Source organism: Zootoca vivipara, chromosome Z, assembly GCF_963506605.1.
Source record: "Zootoca vivipara chromosome Z, rZooViv1.1, whole genome shotgun sequence".
NCBI classification, from domain to species: domain Eukaryota; kingdom Metazoa; phylum Chordata; class Lepidosauria; order Squamata; family Lacertidae; genus Zootoca; species Zootoca vivipara.
Genome location: NC_083294.1, coordinates 32,999,789 through 33,019,991, shown reverse-complemented (window position 1 = coordinate 33,019,991; position 20,203 = coordinate 32,999,789). Strand labels below are relative to the sequence as shown.

Genomic DNA, 20,203 nt, shown 5'->3' with positions numbered 1-20,203 from the left:
CTCTGGGTTGCCCAAAGCAAATTCCAAGCAAATGCTTCATCGTGGCTGCGCTGCCCATTGAGGGTATGTTAGCTCCTCACACCATTCCCCAAAATCCCCCTTTCTTACTCTCCAGAACATGCCCAGCCACCTATTCTTAACTTTCTACCATACATTTAAATCACATAGAAAATGCATTCTTTCCCGCAAAGAAACCTCAGAATAGTTTGTTGGTCTGAGGATTTTACTTGGGAGGTTGCCAAAACCATGGCGGAAATAATATTCTTTGTATGTTATGCAATGTGCATGCAGCCTTTCCTGCTTCACACAACATCATGGGTCATCACCAAACTATCATGTGTCTTTTCCTGGATTTTTCCTTATTCTCACTTCTGGCTTTCTCACACAGGAGATATGATTTGTGTCTGAAAACACTGGTAAGAACCAGGCACAGTCATGCTATTTCCCTCCTTCAGTAGCAGCCCAAGCTTATATGTCCTGGTTTGTAAATGGGCTGGTTCATATGTAATGCCACTGGAAGGCAACAAATGCTGGTATGAGACTACTACATTACATTTAAAACCAATACTCTTATAGTTCTTTCAGGTTTATTTCCCTCATTGTTATCTTCTCCCTCACTTGAAGCCTTCTCCTTGAAACTACAGTCTTCTTCTTGCTTCCTTAATTCCTTTTACCTTACTCTCCTTGGATCCTAACTTCCCTCCCCTACACATGTGACAGGGTGTTTTAGTTTTGTCTCCAGAGTAGAGGCTTCCTTTGAGACTTTGAGTAGAGGCCTCACCCAGCAACAGTACACCCAGCCCTCCAATGGCCAGCAAGTCTCAGAAGAGGGGACCTCTCACCACACCCGCCTTCTCCCCTTCCCAGGGAGCAGTCTTCCCTTCCTACCCCCTCCCCGGTGACAGGGGCTTTCTGCTTATTCCAGAGATCAATCAGCAGGTTTCTGATTCTGTTAAATTCTTAATATATGAAAAAAGTGACTGAAATATCTCTAGATAAATACAGAAAATCAAAAAACGATGGCAGACTATTTGGGGAGTAAGTAATTTAGCAGCAATGGGGTCAATCGTGTTCTGACATTCAGTGAAAAGACAAACATTAAGAACATACTTAGCGAGTATTTAATATTAAGCCTTATTAGTGCACTTTATGGCTGAATGCATGCTCTCCTTGCCTCTGTTGACATTAATAGTTCATTCAGAGTCAAAAGAAGAAGTAATATCTTGTGAGTTTATAAAAGAGAGCTCTCATTTAACACACTCATTTCCCATTCGGCTAAAATTGTATCAGAAATGAACTGAAACTGAAATTCAGAATTGTGTAGGTAGAAAAGGGAATGTTGATTCAATGGAATGTCAAGATGCAACATTTGCTTGCATGTAACCAAAAGAATCTGACACTAACTGAGACAGGCAGCAGAAAAGTTAACCTTGGCACTGACTGCTCCAGAGCTCCTTCCATTAGTGGGAATACATTTTGTAAGAGTTGCTGGTGTCAGAAAGCTAGAAGTTTTGGCATCAAGGGATTTGAAACTGCCACTCAATTTTCTACATGTCTCTTGCCTAGGCACTTGGAGGTGCACTTAACAGCTTTTTGATGTTTTTATATGGAAAGCCCCAGGATACAGTAGTGCTGGTGGAGGGCATGCTGTCCTAGTGGCAGTCATCACCATATTCTAATGCAGAAGGTGATATTTGTTTGCTTTCATTTAGCCATCATTTGAATTGTGATTGTGGTAATGAACAACACCTTCACGGGAGCTTACTTGAAATAACGAGCCCTACTTGTAGAGTGAAGACCTCCTCCAAATAGTATTGCTTTATAATTTTCTCATTAGTTTCTTTTAGGAACTTGTTTATAGGATCCATAAATTCATCACATACCTCTTGCACAAGATGTGCGTGTGTTTTCTTCTGTATAAATATACTGAAAGTTTTCAGAACTTATGCTCCTGACCCCACAGAAAACCCATTACAGAGTATAATGGAAACAGGACGCATTCAAGTGTTACCCATCAGAAGCTGTGGCACTTCTGTAAAAATAGGTGTAGAGAAAATTACTGAAATGCATATAATTCATCCAGAAGCTTACAATGAGTCATTTGGAACTAATCTGTTTTTGTATGCATTGGCAAAAAAAGAAGAAGAAAAAACTGGTAATCACCGATTTGTTTGTGTGTAATCTTACAATTCTTTCCATGTTGCTATTATCTTTCTCAGATCTGATGACATAAAGAGGATTCAAAGCCACTTACTTCAACTAGTACCAAAGGCTACTCCACACTGACTTTTGATGTGTATTTATATTTAAATCCCACTCTTCATATAAATCCAAGGGTGGCTAATAACAATATTAAAACAACAATAAGATACAGTAAAAGAAATAGACACTTATATTCTCTTCCAAAGAAAATTCACTTAAAGCTAAAATGGAGCCTACTAGGTTTATTTGTTGTATCTATATCCTGCTGTTCATCCCAGGACTTCTGAGTGCCTGAAAATCCTATGTATGCCCATCTTACAAGCCTAATTATCCTTAACTTCCTAAGAAAACCTGTAGCAGGTTTTTTATATACTTTTCTAGATCAGAGTGATGAAGCATAAGACTCTGGAGGTTTTGTTCAACCTTTGGAAGCCCAATTCCCACAGAACACCTGCAATATTCCACACAAATGACTAGATGATTACTAGGTGATTTTTAGGGCCCTGCCAGTGTCTGCTACTGTACATCTCAACATTGTCTTCTCCCTCATTTTGGGGTAAAACCGGATATGTGCAGAAATGTGGAATTTACCATTTTACATGTGAAATTGGTGGTTCTGACCTTTCTCAATGTGCAGAATGACTACCCTGAATCATGGTGAATTGGTAAAAGTAGTTCCTTCCACCAAAAGAACATGCAGTGGCTGTTTATTCATATCATGACTTCAAACGTTTGTTTTGTCTTCCAAATGACTCTTTGTCCAGTCTTTTAAAACAAGAAACAGCTTCTCATTTTGTAACTTGCACAGGCTTTTGTCACAAATAATTTATAGCTGTAAAAGCATACAATATTTATTCTTTCCCAGTAGGTAGGCATTGGGGGAAGCCACAGGTAAGTGACAAGACTATCTAGCCAGCCTTAGACAGGCTCTCCTCTTTAATGTTAGATGATGAAGGCAACGGGCAGGCACTAATGATTGTTCCTTGCAGCAGTCACTCACACAAGAAAGATGCAGTCTTCAGTTTTCTCATAGCATATTCAATTCCATTTAAATATTGCAAACTGCTGAATTGCAAATGTTAGCCTAGGCATGAATAAAAAATGTTGATATTTTATTCTAAAAATAATAATTGTGAATAGGCTGCCTTTATTGTATTATTTAAAAAATATTTCATTTTACACGTAGACTACAGGCTATTGCAGAGTTGCCACTATCTCTCCCCCACCCCTGACAAAAATTGTTCCTGGAACATTAAAAATACAAAAGTGAAGCTATTGCAGGGATATGGGGGAAGTTATTTGCTTTTGACAAGGAGTGTCAGTAATTGTCAGCTAGAAAGAAAAGCACTGTAGTCAATTTCTGTAAAATTGTGGAAGGAAAGCTGAGAAGACTGCAATCCATCCCCTTTGTAGAAAAGAGGTATCCTCTTACCAGCACCAGCACCTTGAACTTTGAATTCATTGCTTTCATATTATACACTATATGTAAAGAATACAACATCTGTGCACGGACGACTAACTTCTGGTATTTAAACTACCAGCTGCTGAAAGTGATTGAGTTTGACCCGGGGGGCGGGGGGGGGGTAGGTGTCTTGCTGAGGCAACCACATTTCTACACCCACCCTTTAATAAAATATTGTAAGGAATAGCTAGAAAGCTTTCCCTTGGACTTTCATCTAGCAGCTTTTTATTATTATTGCAGCCTTGTGAAGGAATCACTATTGACTCCTGTCAGGCACTTTTGGATAGAAGGTGAAGAGCCTTCTCTCATGGCTTTCTGTGTGTTTTGTCAAATCTGGTACTTTCAGCTGAAGTGTGAAGTGAAAGCTGATGTCAGGAAATGCCTTCAAGCAGGAGCTGGTGCTGGTCTCTTGTGACTAACTTTTTTTTAAGAGAGAGGGAGGGAAAAATCAGATTGGGTTGTAAAATGATGGCAATCTAACTGGACATAAACACATTTATTGCAGGCTCAGCAGCTGTTACATATCATTAGAAAAAGGAGGGAAAGGGGCCACTCTGATGTCAGACTTCTTCTTTTAGGGACAAATGTGTCCAGATGAGATAATGCTAATGTGATGGCAGCTTGTTTACTTAAAATTCAAAACCCATTACTGTCTGTCTTCACACTCTTCTTGCCTTGAAGTAAAGCTCTTTCTTAAGGCTAATGCAAACTAAGAATTATAACAGGAGCTGCAAATGCTTGAGGACTGATCAAATCCGAATATTGCTTTACCTTGCATTGTGGCCAAAATGTGGCATGTTATGGCGATACAAGTTTTTACCTTTTCTTATATAATACTGTATTACTGCTTTTTATGTTGTGTCTTGGTTTTTATGTTTTGTTGTTTTTATGTTGTGCTTTTTATTTTTATTTGTGTGTGTGTGTGTGTGTGTGATGTATATTTATTGTATCCAACTAAACTTTACCTAAATTAGTTATGGCCATTATTTTTCAATCCATCTACTCTGAGCAGCACTGTTATTAGATACAATCTTAAGCGATTTAAAAATGCTTTTAAACAAAATTAAAATTAAACAGTGCTTTTTAACAAAAATGCACAAATCATTTGTGCGTATCAGCAGCTTTTTCTTGAAAAAATTGTTTGCTTACATAAATTTATTTGCATTGATAAATAATAAGAGTTATCTTATTAAATAAAAGTTATCTTATACAGGGAGATTGGACTGTACTACTTTAGAGTAAATACAAGTCTTACCATTTTTAAAAGCTGTCCTGCAAATAGAAGATCATTACATCAGGCACAGATCTGGGAAAGACCTTTTGCTGTGAGGTTTTATTTACAATGGGTTTATTATATGAGGAGAATGCAATAGTGGTATCCCCACTTGTTTCTCCAATTATTATTATTATTATTATTATTATTATTATTATTATTATTTGCTGCATTCCACCATCTTATGCATTTTTATTGATAAAATGTGAGATTTGTTTGCTCTGTGAGTGCTTTTTTGCACTTTTCTAAATACCGTATTTGACATTTTTTGAAATAATTGCCAAGAGAAATTGATCAGCTGCATTTCATCCAGGCTGCCTTCCAGTAAGGGTGTGTGTGTGGTGACTGAAAAACTGGTAAGGAGGTTCAAAAGATAATTTTCCCCTTAGATCATCAGGTGGATATTTGCAATAGCAAAAAATAAAAATGGAGGACAGCACACACAAAATGGAAAAGGGAAGAGCTGAACCTCAAACTGGTGTTATATGGGGAAATTATTAGGGGAAAAATACACCGCCCAATGAGTTTCAGCAACATGTCTTCCTCAATGGCATTATATGTTATTCAGATTTAAAATGTATGTTGGCTCATGCATAATGTTTCTCTCTCTTTCAAAAGCGAGAATTCATCCTCCCCTCAAGTAGGATGTTTTGTCAGCATGTATCAAGCAGTGAATGAATTTTACATCCAACTTTAGTTGATGTTTGCTTCTCTTCTTCCACTTTCTAGAACTATTTATACTTGTGGTGACTTACCTGAATCGCTGCATTTCACCTTCTGTTAAAGATCGCATTTATTTATATGCATTTATATATCACAGATACAGCTCATATTTGTATTTCTTTCACGCTGACATATCTTTATTTATTTAAAGGGTTTTTGCCCTGCTGTTTAGCCAAAAATCTTCCTAAAGCCGCCTATATTAAGACCTATAACAATAAACACAGACTCTACAAAGCACAGGAAAAGAGCATAAAAAGAGAAGAGGGGAGAAAGAAAGCAGACCTCATTTTGTACGTTACAAAGTTCTTATACAGTAATGACCACTTGCAGGAAAGTAGGGTTTCTTGTGTAATAATGAATGGAAACAGTTTCAAGAAAGGAGGAGCTCAGTTGAACTGGGGATTAGCAAAGCAAATAGAGTGAGCTGTCCTGTTCCTATATCTCCTTCAATTGAATATTTGCTTTAAAAAATTCTCACATATTCTGTTCATTCCACCCTAGACTTATTCTTTAATGTTCCCAACAAAAATGCATCCCTATTCAGTACTGCTTCCTGCTCTCCTACCATACATCCCATTTTCATCTCATCAACCTCTCTCCCTATTCTCAACCCTATTTGCATTTTTTTGCACATTTGGTATTAGATCAAAACCAATGCTACCATAGATGCATAGATACCATAATGCCACTTCTGACTGTCTGCAGAAGCCACCAGAAGAGTGAGTATAAAGACATTGGTCTAACATAGACACCTTCAGAAACTTTTCAGTATAATGTTTTCTAGCTGTTCCACAGCTTTGAATGACAGTCATTGGGGGGATGTCTGCTTTGAACATCTTCCTCACCAGTGCTATTTTTCTAGAAAAAGAGGTTCCAGAACTCACCATGAACACTTCCTTTGTTTTCTTAGAATGGCAATGGCACCCACCTGAGGGGTGCCAGAACTGAGTTTCGTCAAGTTCTGGCTGGGGAAAATAAAGCTCTACTTCTCAGTCACTTGGAATCATACTGCTCGAACAGTCTTACTGAGGCATAATAGAGAACATATTCCAGTCTAAACAGATGTAGAATTTCAATGCAGTATAATATAAGAATAATAATAATGTTATCATAGGCCTGACCTGTCTCTCAGACACATAATAGAAGCATTTTTTTTCTTTTGTGTTGGTTCCCCCATCCCAAGTACTTTCAGTTGTCCCATTTGGTTTTAAACAAATCATAAATTCATGTCCTAAATGTTTCACTAGTCAGAATAATTAAGTTGATCAGGTCTGGGAGTACTGAAAGGAAATAATGGGGTCATTGAAGCATTGAAGCTCTAATGGGAACCTGAATTCATTCAGATATCAAATCTAATAATTGCTGTACACCTGTATACACAGTCCCAAAGAGAAAATTCACATTAAATGTTTAGTGGAAGTTTCAGTACTGTGCTTCGAAAGGATTTGATCCTCTCCCCCCAACACATACTCCTGGAAAAAAAACTGCTTTGTATCTTTTTCTCCAACTTTTACTTGTAGGGGCTCATTGTATTTTAATAGAACATTTGGTCTTCAAAAAGAAGAACTGAAATATGGGTGTGCGGTGTGTGTGTGTGTGTGTGTGTGTGTATACAGTGGTATATACACACACACAATTGGTTCTGGAAGTTTGTACTTAAACACAATTGGTTCTGGAAGTTTGTACTTAAACTGAAGCATACTTAACCTGAAGCAAACTTTCCCATTGAAAGTAATGGAAAGTGGATTAATCCGTTCCAGATGGTCCGTGGAGTACTTAAACTGAAAATATTCAAACCGAGGCGTACTTAAACTCTACTCTTAGCTGAATCATCACTCTATTACATTCAGTGAAATTCTTTTGTAATAACCAGAATATAAAATGAAACATGCTTGTATTGTTGAAATGAAATGTAATAAATATGACATGATTGAATTCTAACTTCAAGTTATTCTCACTACAGTCTTTATTCTATAATGTGTGTCTTTGAAGTGTCTTACTTGATACAGCAGTTTTTTCTGTCCCGTCCCTTTTGCTACATTCCCATCCGGGAGCTGAAAATCAAAATGAGGCAGAAAATGGTTGTACTCGGCTATGTTTGTGTTGGCAAAGAGACCTATTTTCCTGTGTGATTTTAAAGGCGAATTACCCTTGGAGGAAGGGAGGAAGGAGATTGATTTGTCTTGTAACCCTTGAGGCAGGCATGTGGTAGTGTTTCAAAATAAGGCTTATCATAGGCTATTGACATGGAGATGGAAGTGATTTCAGTCATTTCAAAAGCATTTCTCCCAAGTGGTGATGTTTCTGAGGGAAGTAAAGTTAAATTTGGAGTATTAAATAGACAACAACAACAAAACAAAAAATCTTAAAAGTTTAATCTGGATAGGTTCATGACTTTTAAAGGGCAAATTGTACAAATAAAATTGATTGTGATATAAAGCTACAGGATACCGTACTTTTCCGTGTATTAGACAAGGGTTTTTTACTCCAAAATGAATTTTAAAATGTAGGGTCATCTTATACAAGGGTAGTGCAGAGGGGGGCGGGCAATTGGTTGCATCCACGAGCAGGATCAAGCAATTAGGTGGGTGAATGGTGTTGGCTGCAAGGGCTGCATTGTATTGGCTGCTGCTTTGTCAATTGGGCAGGTTATTTGTGGATGCGGCAAGGGCTGCTTTGGATTGGCTGCCGCTTCGGCAATTAGGCTTGCATTGCTTGTGATTGTTAGTGTTTGCCAGTTGGGTGAGTTATATTCGGTTTGGCATTCCGCCCCGCCCCCCCCCCAAAAAAATTGCTCAACAACCTGGTCAATTCTCCCCCCACAAAAAAAAAGCTCAACAACTCTGGGTAATCCTCTTCCAAAAAGCTCAACAACTCTGTGCCAGCTCCCCCCATTTACTTAAATTTGAGACCCCCAAAATAGGGGGCGTCTTATACGTGGGGGTGTCTGATAGACGGAAAAGTACGGTACTTTAAAAGTATGCCTACAGCCCCATGCTCACTTTCAAATGACTTACTTCAGAGTAAGTATGCATAGGATCACTTCTGGATTTAGCATTGTGAGCTGAAAGGACAATGGAAAGATGCTGAATCACAATGATTAGAGATACTTGGGGAAATGTGTACAGTGAGAACCATCTCATTGTCCTTTTAATTTCAATTGCAGAAGAGTATTAATTTTTATATATTTTGATGTTGCTTGCTGCTGCTTTTTAGATTTTTAGATTTGCAAGGAATGACTCATTTGCAGCCCACTTATTTCCAAATATGTGAAGAAGGTTACAAAAGCAATAAAGCACTAGTGTAACAGAGTAACACCTTTCCCACACCATATTTTTGACACTTGTATGTAACATTTGAGCCTTCTCCAACAAACCACAAGTACATCTTCCCTCAGTTTGACCCTATAGATTATCACCCAAACTGAATGCCGGGAGATTGTCACTTGATCTTTTTCTGAGTTCTAGTTACAAAGGAAACTAATTCCAATAAATGTCACCTAAAGTCAGTTCTAAAAGGTCACATTCAGATTTATTTTGCTGCGCATTTTTAGGAGGCCTTATTCAAACTGTTGTACTTTTAAAAAATAGTTGGAGTTTAAAAGTCTAATTAGCCAAAAGAAAGAATGACTGTGCTTGATACTACAAGGTGAATGTATTCAAAATCTCTTTTTAGTCTCAGAGTCTGTTAGAAATTTAATAAATCAGCAAGATACAATTCTGGGGTCTGTTGTATTGATCTGCAAGTTCAGAGGAGATAATGAGAAAAGTGGTTGCTAGACCTAAGGAATGGAGTATGGATTACTTGTCTTGAAATACTTTCTGATCTTAATTTACCCATAGATGGTCTTAAGACTCACCCAAGAACTCAAAGCCAGCTACCCCCTTTTTCATTGGTTTGTCAGACACATACACCCCATGCTTTTAAACCTAAAATGAAAGGAGGGCTTTTGAAAAAAGGAAAGGAAACTTGATGATACAATAGATGTGGCAAATGTTTTCTTTTCAGAGCTTCCTCCTTTGCAATGTTGAATTATAAAAAAGAAAAGGGAAAACAGTGATGAAATACTGACTTTAATGTGATGAATCATTTAATTGTCTTGGATCCATAGAAATTTCAGCAGGTTTCAGAAAACTGGAGCACCTTTAGCAACCTGCTACATAGCTATGGAGCCTGTCTCTGGAGTTGTCAAAATGTGTATTTGCTACATGGGACAAACAAACCAAAAACCTGATACTCTTGGAATGCATATCACCCATAATTCCAGACAGCAATGTGACCTCATCTCTAACTAAACTGAGCATATTTAGTAAATACAGTAGTTTCTCCCACACTTCACCAACTTAGACAGATTTGTCTTGGAATATGGTACTTGTGCACACACAAAATCATGATCTCATCAAATTGGTAACCTAATCAGTCAATCTTTTACTTTAAGCAGGAGCTCCCTATAAAGCATTTGTGTCAGAAACACTATTCATTCTTATGTCTAATAATAAATTCCTTGCTAGAACTAACTCCAAACAAACAAGTCACTTTAAGAAGTGAGGATCTCTTAATCAAGAAAGAGGGTTAAGACAGAGTGAGAGAAAGCAAGACACAAGGCGGCAGGAGGTATGAGTGAGCTCTTATCACTTTGTTCAGACCAGGGCTGGTGAAACAGTGGCTCTCCAGATATTTCTGGACTCCAGCTCCCATCTCACCTGACACCAAGCTGAATGGGGCTAATGGCAACCACCCTTACAGTTAGTTCTGTTCAAGCCCAGGCCTTCCTTCTTGTATCTGTAGTTGAAAAGGAGAAACTATCACTAGCCTCCCTAAGGCCAACCCTTTATGTATGTATGTACTCCTCTCAAGTCCCTGCTTTGCATTTTTTTCTTCTAAGCTTTACTAGGTTTACTCAGTCTATTTTTTCCTATTTAGCAGTGCTTTCAGGACAAATAGCCAGTCTTACAGTGCACTCATGCCTGTCTGCGCCATTTGTGGGTGTATCCCAGGCAAAGGAAATTTAGAGCTACGTGATCTGCTTACTGCTAAATTTTCCACAACAACAGAACAATTTCCCATGGAGCAAACTGGATGCTTTCCACTAATACTGTATGTGCTCTTATACTATGGTTCCTTAATATTACTGCTATTTCAAGATGGATTCTAATTTCCTGGGCTACATCTGATGCAAACCACATTACCTGTCAGCAGTAGCTTACAATTTACAGAAGAAATCCCAAGAATTGCAAAAAGAATAGTGTTTGAGTGTAGGGAAAGCAATCTCTTTTCTACAATGTAGCTTTTTAATCTTTCTAATGCATTGTTTTATCTCAGATGACAGAGAGTATTACATTTACTTGCCAATGACTGTCTAAGACAGAGAAGACTTTGGAATTAATAGTAAATAGGCATATGTGAGTCAATATCACAATATTGTACAAGGTGGTGAATAAAAGAAACTGGCATGCAAATTCTTGCATAGCCAAATGATTGCTCCCACATCCAGCCCGATAAGGAGTCCAGGTGAGGAGCGCCTTTTCTGTGAAACTAGAAGACTGGCATGAAGTTAATTCCAACTCTGGAAGCTTGCATTTCCACCAATGGGGGAGGGGCAGGCAGAGATATTTAAAGCTGGGCCACCCACCCTTTCTTCTTCTTTTTCTCCAAGCATATTACCCAGCCCACCCTCTCAATATTCAGCACGAGTCTAACTGGTCACCTTAGTAGGGACTGACTAGGATTTTTTTGGGGGGGGGTCCTTTCTGTGATTAGCCGTAGATGAGATTTTTCCACCTGCTCTACACTATACTATCAGGTAGATCCAGTTAGCAGTAGGTATAATTAGGTGGATTGACTGGCAGGTGTATACGTAAAATGGTAGAGGTGGAAGTGTTTGGGATGAATAGTGATGCCAGAAACTTGTGCATTGGGTTTTGCAACCTTTGCAGGGCATGGTCACTTTTGAGCTTAACTTGTGTCACTCACTTGGGGTTTTGAAAGCCACAAGGGAGCATGAATTAGGAAGACCTCTCTCCTCACCTTAAGGGTGTGGCAGAGGGAAAAAGGGTAAGCTCACCCAGTTAACAGGCTTAGGAGTCAGATAGAGTTTGGGGATATTTCCTGCACGTGGTTTCTTGTTAGCCCTATGCAGTTGCATAACTTCAATATATTCTTATGTTTTTATTTTATAAAGTGGGAGAAGCAAACCATAGAAAAACAAAAAAATGGGGGGGGCATTCTGTGTGTCTGAGGTGAATCTAGTGAAGCATGAAGAAAAAAATAATTTAAATCATTTATTAAGATCTACCAAATACTTGGCTTGTGCAAATTAATTCAACAAGTCTTCCCAACAGGAACTTTACAATTCTCAAGGTTCATAACATCCTACTTGGGGGGAGAGATTTTGTAGAGATGGGAACCTCTATGGCTCTCACTAATCTTTCTGTAGACTCCACCAAGTAAGTAGTTCTTAAAGGAAGATGAACCCCAATGTAGAAGCCAGTCAGGCCTGGCATTGCTTCTGTTTTAATGTTTTTCACTTATTTTTAGAAATCAGGAGGTGCCACTATACTAATGCCTTGTGCTGTTGTATTTTTTGCTTTTTCTTCTTTGTGTTCTAAGCTATTTTAATCCCTTAATAAAGCCTTTAAGCAGAAAATGTAATGCACTCGCCTCTATTCACTCCTGTCTGTCGTGTTTAGGTTTTGTGTTGCTTATATTGTACTAAAGTTCCCTGGAATTGTATGAATATTGTCCCCTGGGTCTTTCATAAGAACTAGATGTGTATCTCATTAGGCTTTTTTCCAGTGAGCAAAGTTTTAAATGAAGGAACAAATAAATATTTGATGCAAATGCTTTCATTGCCTCCCAAAGGTACAGGCCATATGAATGCCTTTACAAGGATGCCCCCCCCATCTCCTTTGCTATTTCAACAAAAATTTGTCTAATAAGGTGGAGCTTTAGCAACAGCCCTTTTTATTACTAAATAGGCATCAAGGTTTTTTTGTGTGTTCATTCATATTCACTCTGCCAGGATTTTTTTTAACTTTGTTTATTTATTGTTATGTCGCAGCAACATTTGAAATGATATATTCTGGGTTCCAGAGAAAATAAAATTAAAGCAATGCTCCCTGGCCATTGAATTCTGGCATGCTTTTAGAGAATATGAGACCGAAAGCCACTTCTGCTATTAGAGTCCCTGGACAGTTAAGTCCAGTCAAAGGCGACTATGGGGTATGGCGCTCATCTCGCTTTCAGGCCGAGGGAGCCAGCATTTGTCCACAGACAGCTTTCCAGGTCATGTGGCCAGCATGAGTAAACCTCTTCTGGCACAGTGGGACACTGTGACGGAAACCAGAGTGCACAGAAACGTCGTTTACCTTCTCGCCACAGTGTATTTACTCACACTGGTATGCTTTCAAACTAGTAGGTTGGCAGGAGTTGGGACAGAGCAATGGGAGCTAACCCCGTCGTGGGGATTCGAAGCATCAACCTTCTGATCAGCAAGCCCAAGAGGCTCAGTGGTTTAGACCACAGCGCTTCCCGCATCCCTACAGCTCACATAGTAATACATATATGAATATAAACGTAATATATCTATAGAATCTTTCATTCGTCCTTCTAGATCAGAGGTAAGCAAAATAGGCCCCGAAAGCCACATTCTGAGGGGCAAGGGTTTTTTTGTGTCTTTTTTTCACTTTTTACTCCTTAGCTCCCTGAGAAAGGTCCTGGGCTTTTAATTCTGAAGAATGATACAAGCAGCTTTCCTAGAAACTGTGGTTTTGCAGACTGGGAAGAGAACCTGTGGCCTTCCAAATGTTGTTGGACTCCAGCTTTCATCAGCTCCAGGCAGCATAGTCATGATGCATGATGGGAGTTGGAGACCAGCAACATCTAGAGGCCACAGGTTCCCATTCTGTTCTTTAGGAGGTTGGAGGAGACAGTGGGAAGGAAGTGATCATACTTGCAGCATTGATGGATATATTCTCATTTTGTAAATGCTTATTGTTCCCAATAACACAGTTTGGTTCATAGTCCTGTTCAATGCATTTTTTTCTAGAAAAAAGAGGTGCCAGAACTGTGTCTGAATTTCCTGTGTCTGAATTTATAGCCCCTTTCCTGTTAAAGCCCTCACAAATAGTGTTTGCTAGGGAAAGACAACTGCTTCTTTTCCTTGTCTGGTTTATAAAAATAATGGCCTAGGTAACTAGATATTGAGGACATTGCTTCAAACTTTATCCTTCTTTCACTGGAGAGAGTAGCAGAGCTGCGTAAATTGTCATGGTCCTTCCCTCTTCTCCTGGATGCTTTTATGTCTCCCAGGCTATCTAAAATAGCTCTTAAGGGTATTTTCACAAGCTTATGACTAGTACACCTTTTTGTCTCCAGTGCATCACTTCCAAATGTTGCTAATGCAATATAGAAAGTGTGTGTGTGTGTGTGTGTGTGTGTGTGTGTGTGTGTGTACACACACACACACACACACACACACACACACACACACACACACACAATTAAAATCAGATGGCAAGTTTTGGCCAGTGCAACTTTTCATTTGATTTGCAAACATGAGAACTAAAATGTGATTAGGACTCTTGAGACATTCCCTAAACTTTTGAGGCTCGACAGTGATGGAAAGCTGACTGTTTAGATACACAGAGAGAGGATTGTTATGAAATTACTGCTATGTGGGAGTTTCAAGTCATCCTGAGCTCTGCAGATTGAAAAGTTCTAGCCACATAATTGACCTAAGAACAAGAATACTGGGTGGTATATTTTATAGAGAAGCAGTTACAAGCTAAGTGAATCTTCCCTCATGTGCATCAGATGAGATAGGGGGAGAAAAACATGGGGTATTTATGTTTTTAGCTGTTACAAGAAGGATAGATATCCCCGACAAAGCTCAAAAAGGCAGGGCATTGTAGTTGCATAGTCGATGTATTATATTCATTGCATTTGTGTCCTGGCACACTTTATTACAATTTCAAAATCAGCTCTAAGTGGGTTTTGCAATTAAAATGAATGACTGCATTCCATTTCAGAGACAGGGGGAATGGTTTTCAAATTCATGCAGAATTACAGAAATGGCAGACACAGTAACTACTTCTGTCTGTATACCTTCCCGAAAGCTTGTTTCAAAGGAGCTGCTTCTAAAACCTATTCTCATAAAACATGTACCAAATTAATAAATTTTAAAATAATGGGTTACTTTATCTTTGAAGTATTGTTATAAACCTAGGTGACACTACCAATCAGACATTAGACAAAGAAATTAGTTGCACAAGAAATGTCACTGCAGGATTCCCTATGGTTACATTCACACAAAGCCTAGACATGTAGATAATGAAAGACAGAATTATTAAATAAGGCTATTGTTAATTTATTAGTTTGACTGTATGTTGTCTAGTTTTAAGGATTTTGTTCATTTTTGTGTGTATATACTGATTGATAGCTGTCTTGATTCCCTTTGGTGGCATAGGTGTGATATATGTGTTCAAATCAAATAATAAATGTACAGGGTGCATGTGTAAGGGTCTGAGAGCAAACACTAAGCTTTTGCTCCACCACCTTCCAGAAATGCTTCAATGAGAACTGGTGATTATGCATGTAAATCCTCGTACTAGTAACCCAGGGGTCCCCAGACTACGGCCCGGGGGCCAGATGCGGCCCAATTGGCCTGCCAATCCGGCCCGCGACGACCCCCGCCGCCGCCCGCTCTTACGGCACGCAGCACGGCAGCGCTCTTCCGGGTCGGGAAAAAAGCACCGAAAATCCTTTGTGCGCATGCGTATGGGCCTCTCCCGACCCAGAAGAGGTCATTTCTGGTGCACTTCCGGGTCGGGGGAGGCCCATACGCATGCGCATAACGGATTTTCGGTGCGTTTTCCACCCTGGGAAAACTGGCCCAAACGCTGGTAAGTCTGGGGACCCCTGTAGTAACCCAATACAACCCATCTGTCAGGGCTGGTTGCAGGATTTAACATCACCCAGGCTCTGGTAGAAGCTCATGCTTCAGCCAGGGAGTCCACTTTTGGCCTTCAGAACTACCTGTTCCTACTCCTCTGCTTCCTTGCAACCAGAGGGAACAACCAAGAGATGTATGGGAGTGAAGAGACTGGGTGACAATGGTGGTTAGCGCTGTAGGAAGAGAGAGAGAGAGGCTGATGGCAGTGAAGAGAAGGGTAGAGCCTACTGGGGACCTCTTATCTGAACTCCCTCAAAAGCTAGAATCAACACTGCTATTTGCCATGAAATGTCTGAACTTGCATGAGTTATGCCCTATTATATACACATTTAAGTTATTCTTCTGTGTTATCACCATAATACTAAAGAAGTATTGTTCTTCTCTAATGTTAGAATACCTTCCGCCATGCAAGCACTTACCATGTTTGCTTCTGTGCTCTATGTGACTGTCTTTGGAGCAAACAGAAGTGCATTTATAGAACTGTCATCCTGAGGCATCAAGTTCTCAAAGTATGAAGGCAACTTCAACTTTTAGGTTAATTTCTCAGCTCATAATGGAGCTTCAGCTCCTAGTTTAGTGTTGTGTCAGGCATTGGAGAGTAAGCCATAATACCCACAGCTTTAGGAGCACCAGCAGGTTGCAATGTGCATTTGCAGCTTAGCGTACAAATCTTTTTTGTCCCAAGATGTTAAACGCCACTCTGATAAAGTCATTTAAATTTTGTGTCAGTTGCATGGATGTGGTAATTTAACAGTATTATTCTAACAATTATTGTTGTACTTCAGAGTTAATTACTCAACTCTGAAATAAAAAATAATAATTGTTAGAAGAATACTTTTAAACTACCACATCCATGCAACATCCAGTTCTTCACACATCCTTTCTCCCACATTCCACATATATTTCTTTCAACACACACACTTGGGATCAGTTTATTGTGGGATAAGCTTCTGCTAAACCATTCATTCCATAGTACTGCTGTTTCTAGGAATAGCAAGTCTGTATGCCTCTGTAGTAGTAGTTGTTGTTGTTGCTTCAAATTCCCTGCTTAGCCACTTTGAACAAATACTGCCTACAACAGATAAAACTTGGATATGCCAGATAAGTTGTGTACTGACAGCAAGTATTTGCTATACTCCCAGGATATCTCACTTAAAGACAGCAAAAATTGCTAGAAACTTCAAGAGATTTTTGGTGCCCTGGATACATTTGTCTGCCCAGGTCCCATAGCTTCCAAAATGTCACTAAGATGCAAAGCAACAGATGGGGCTACATATTGGTTCCATGCACAATTCTCTATTTCTCTAGCCTCCTATCATCGGGAGGTATCCTTTTTTCCTCTAAAATATTTCTTTTCGGAATTCACCCAAGCAGCCCCATAGAGCTGGGCTGGGCCATGTATAGCTGAGGTATGTGCCCTGCTGGAGAGATGAGTATTCAGTGGGCAGAAAGGGGAGGACTTTTCATCTTTAGCATGCCACATGCTTCGAAGGAACCCTGTGCTAAATCAATTGAAAACAAACTGATTCTCAGCTAGGGTTTTGTACATACTTAAACAGAAGAGAATTAATTCAGCAACTTACCAGTCAAAGTACAGAAGGCATTTAATTTGTCTGATTACAACATGAATATTTAAATACTGCTGTTTGTGCACAGATTGGAATGTTCTTTTTATACTATGAATTTTCATTGGAAGCAGTATTAGGGAAACGTTCATAGTATGAGCATGTTCTTTTCTCTGAGAACAAATGGTTGAATCCGTACTGTCTTATCTCTCTGAGGTTTCAAGCAGAAGTCCTTCTCAAGCCTACCAAGGTTGAACCTGGGGCCTTTTGCACACAATGCATATGCTCCAGGGTGGCCACCATAGCTGCCAAGTTTTCCCTTTTCTCACGAGGAAGCCTATTCAGCATAAGGGAATTTCCCTTTAAAAAAGGGATAACTTGGCAGCTATGGTGGCTACTGGGCCTCCTCTCATACTGTTTCTTCCTCAGTTTATGCTGCTTTGGATAGAAAAGTGCTATGGAGGGTTGATGCATTTGATGCGGAGGAATCCCACCCTGTCCTTAGAAAAAACTGCTCTGTTACATCCTATTCACTGAATGTCCTCCAGGCCACTCAAAAACAGAAATTGGTCTTTGCTGTGAATTTCTGTTTGAAGAGTGTGCTGGGAAGACATTCACCCACCTCTTTTCCCCCCTCTGCATTATCTTAGTCTTACAGAGTGTAGATTCATATGTTTTTATTATCCTGGTTTGAAAATGTGGTGTTACGTAATTTCCAAATTGTGGCATTTTTTTATGTTTACAGTCATACCTCGGGTTAAGTACACTTCAGTTTGAGTACTTTCAATTTAAGTACTCTGCAGACCAATCTGGAACGGATTAATCCACTTTCCATTACTTTCAATGGGCAAGTTCGCTTCAGGTTAAGTACACTTCAGTTTAAGTACTCCACGGACTGTCTGGAACGGATTAATCCACTTTCCATTACTTTCAATGCACAAGTTCGCTTCAGGTTAAGTACAGTACACTTCAGGTTAAGTACGGACTTCCAGAACCAATTAAGTACTTAACCTGAGGTACCACTGTATGTTGTACTGGGCATAGTCATCCTGGCTATGGTTATATTTTGGGATAGAGGGCTCATTCTTTGCTCTGCCACTTACAACTGGAGGGTGAGATGGCTGGAAGAGGAGGCAAAAGACTTTAAAAGGGCCTCCCTATCCAATCCAGTGGGTCATCCTATTCACTGGCTGTTCTCCAGGCCACTCTTCAAATAGAAATTCATGTTAATGACAATTTTCTGTTCTTTCTTCTTAACGTTTCTGGATAGAGATAGCTTAGCCACTGTGAGCCATGCCCTGATCACCACTCATTTCAATTATTGTAATGCAATTGGTGAAAAATGCGGCTTTCAGTATATTGGCAGGACAGCTATCAGGAGCCACATAATACTGATCCTGAAAGAACTACATTGGTGACTGAAATGAAAGGTGCTAGGGGAATTACACCAGATGGTGATATGAAAAAAATTACTCAACTTAGAAATACCTTCCCTGAAATGTGTGGCATGAACTTTATTGACATTCTAGCGACAGGCTAAAATCCACATGTTTCCTTAGCCATTTGTTAATAGTCACTGATATAATGAGTTTGTGGTAATTATGAGCAGGTTACTGCTGAATATATATTTTTCATATTTGGTGGTTTTAATATACGTTTATTTAATATTATTGTTATCTGCCCTGAGATTTATACAGAAGGCAATAAGGATAGCCAGTGTTTTTAATGTAAGATGCATGTATGGTACAAGGATAAGAAATACAAGCAACAGACACCCTGTGCCTTCTCAACCTGTCATTCTTTTTTATTGGGAAGCTGAATGCTTTGTCTAATGTTGGTGTACATATTTCATTTCCAAAAATAAAGCTTAAACTCCGAATCTTGCAAAACTTTTTTTTTCAGCCCCTTTAAGTGGAAATAGATCTGAGCAGAAATTATCAGGTCATAGCTAAGAATGTCTCGCTGGTCCTCCTCCCATTTCTTCAGCAACTTAAACATTCTAAATGCAACAGCAGATAATCATTTTAACAGCACCACAGGATTGTAGGTGTTAATTAAAAATTCAGTAGTTTGGTTTTGCATTCTGTCAACAACATAATCCCAAAGAGAATAATCTTCTAGCTATTTTTACTAGACATTATCCAAATTCATGAAGTTATCACTCTTTTAACCGGGGGTTTTAGTCCGGGGATACGCCCTCCTTTTCTAGAACTTCTTCAAACAACAATCAGTTCAACTCTTTTAGGGCCTGTTATTTGTATGTGATTATTTCATCCCTGCATGGCAGAGATGTGTATTTGTAGGAAGTGCTCACCAACTGGTTCAGAGTTTTCATCTCCATGATTAATGCAAAGAGCTTTCTCTATTTGCACGATGCCCTCTACCGCCCATACTCTTTTATAAGAGATTTAATAATAAAAATATATTGTACATTTTATGCAAACTGGACTTTAGTTCAGCAGGATTTGCTGATTAATGTCATAGTTCGTGGGTTTCACAGAAGAGGTTCGGCCTATCATCAGGTGCAGTACGATGGGACACTTGTGTCTTTCATTGTGTGGGTTGGCTGCTTAACTTCAAATTTCTTATACAGGGATTTCAGGAGGATTTCAGGGAGGAGGAAAAGAGGAGAGAGACATTGCCCAAAAGGAAAGTGGCTGGGAGGCACTTATCCATGATTCTAAAATCCATTTTTCTAGCTACTTATACAGAAGGAAATGGAAGTTTATTAGTTTTTAATCTACCCATTGCTTCTTGAACCCTTCCCAGAACTATTAAACTCTTTTCCTCAATGTGTCACATTTATTATCTCCAGAGAGCTAACATTTGTCATGGATTTAAGCTAATCAGTTGCATGTCTCTATCATGCAGGAATTTCAGCCATGTCACTTTACTGGCTAGGTCGGAGATGCTAAACACATTTGAGGAAATACCATGTTTATTAATATATTTTCAATATATGCCTGACTTAAAATTGTGCTTTCAGGACATTGACTTGTAGTCCATGAAAGAATCTTCCTATGCTA

At 39.2% G+C, this 20,203-nt stretch overlaps 1 protein-coding gene across 2 annotated transcripts in view; it reads left to right on the top strand.

Moving 5' to 3' along the window:
• Nucleotides 1-20,203, top strand: part of DIAPH2 (diaphanous related formin 2) — a 352,029-nt gene that overhangs the window by 323,558 nt on the left and 8,268 nt on the right. The window lies entirely within an intron of this gene.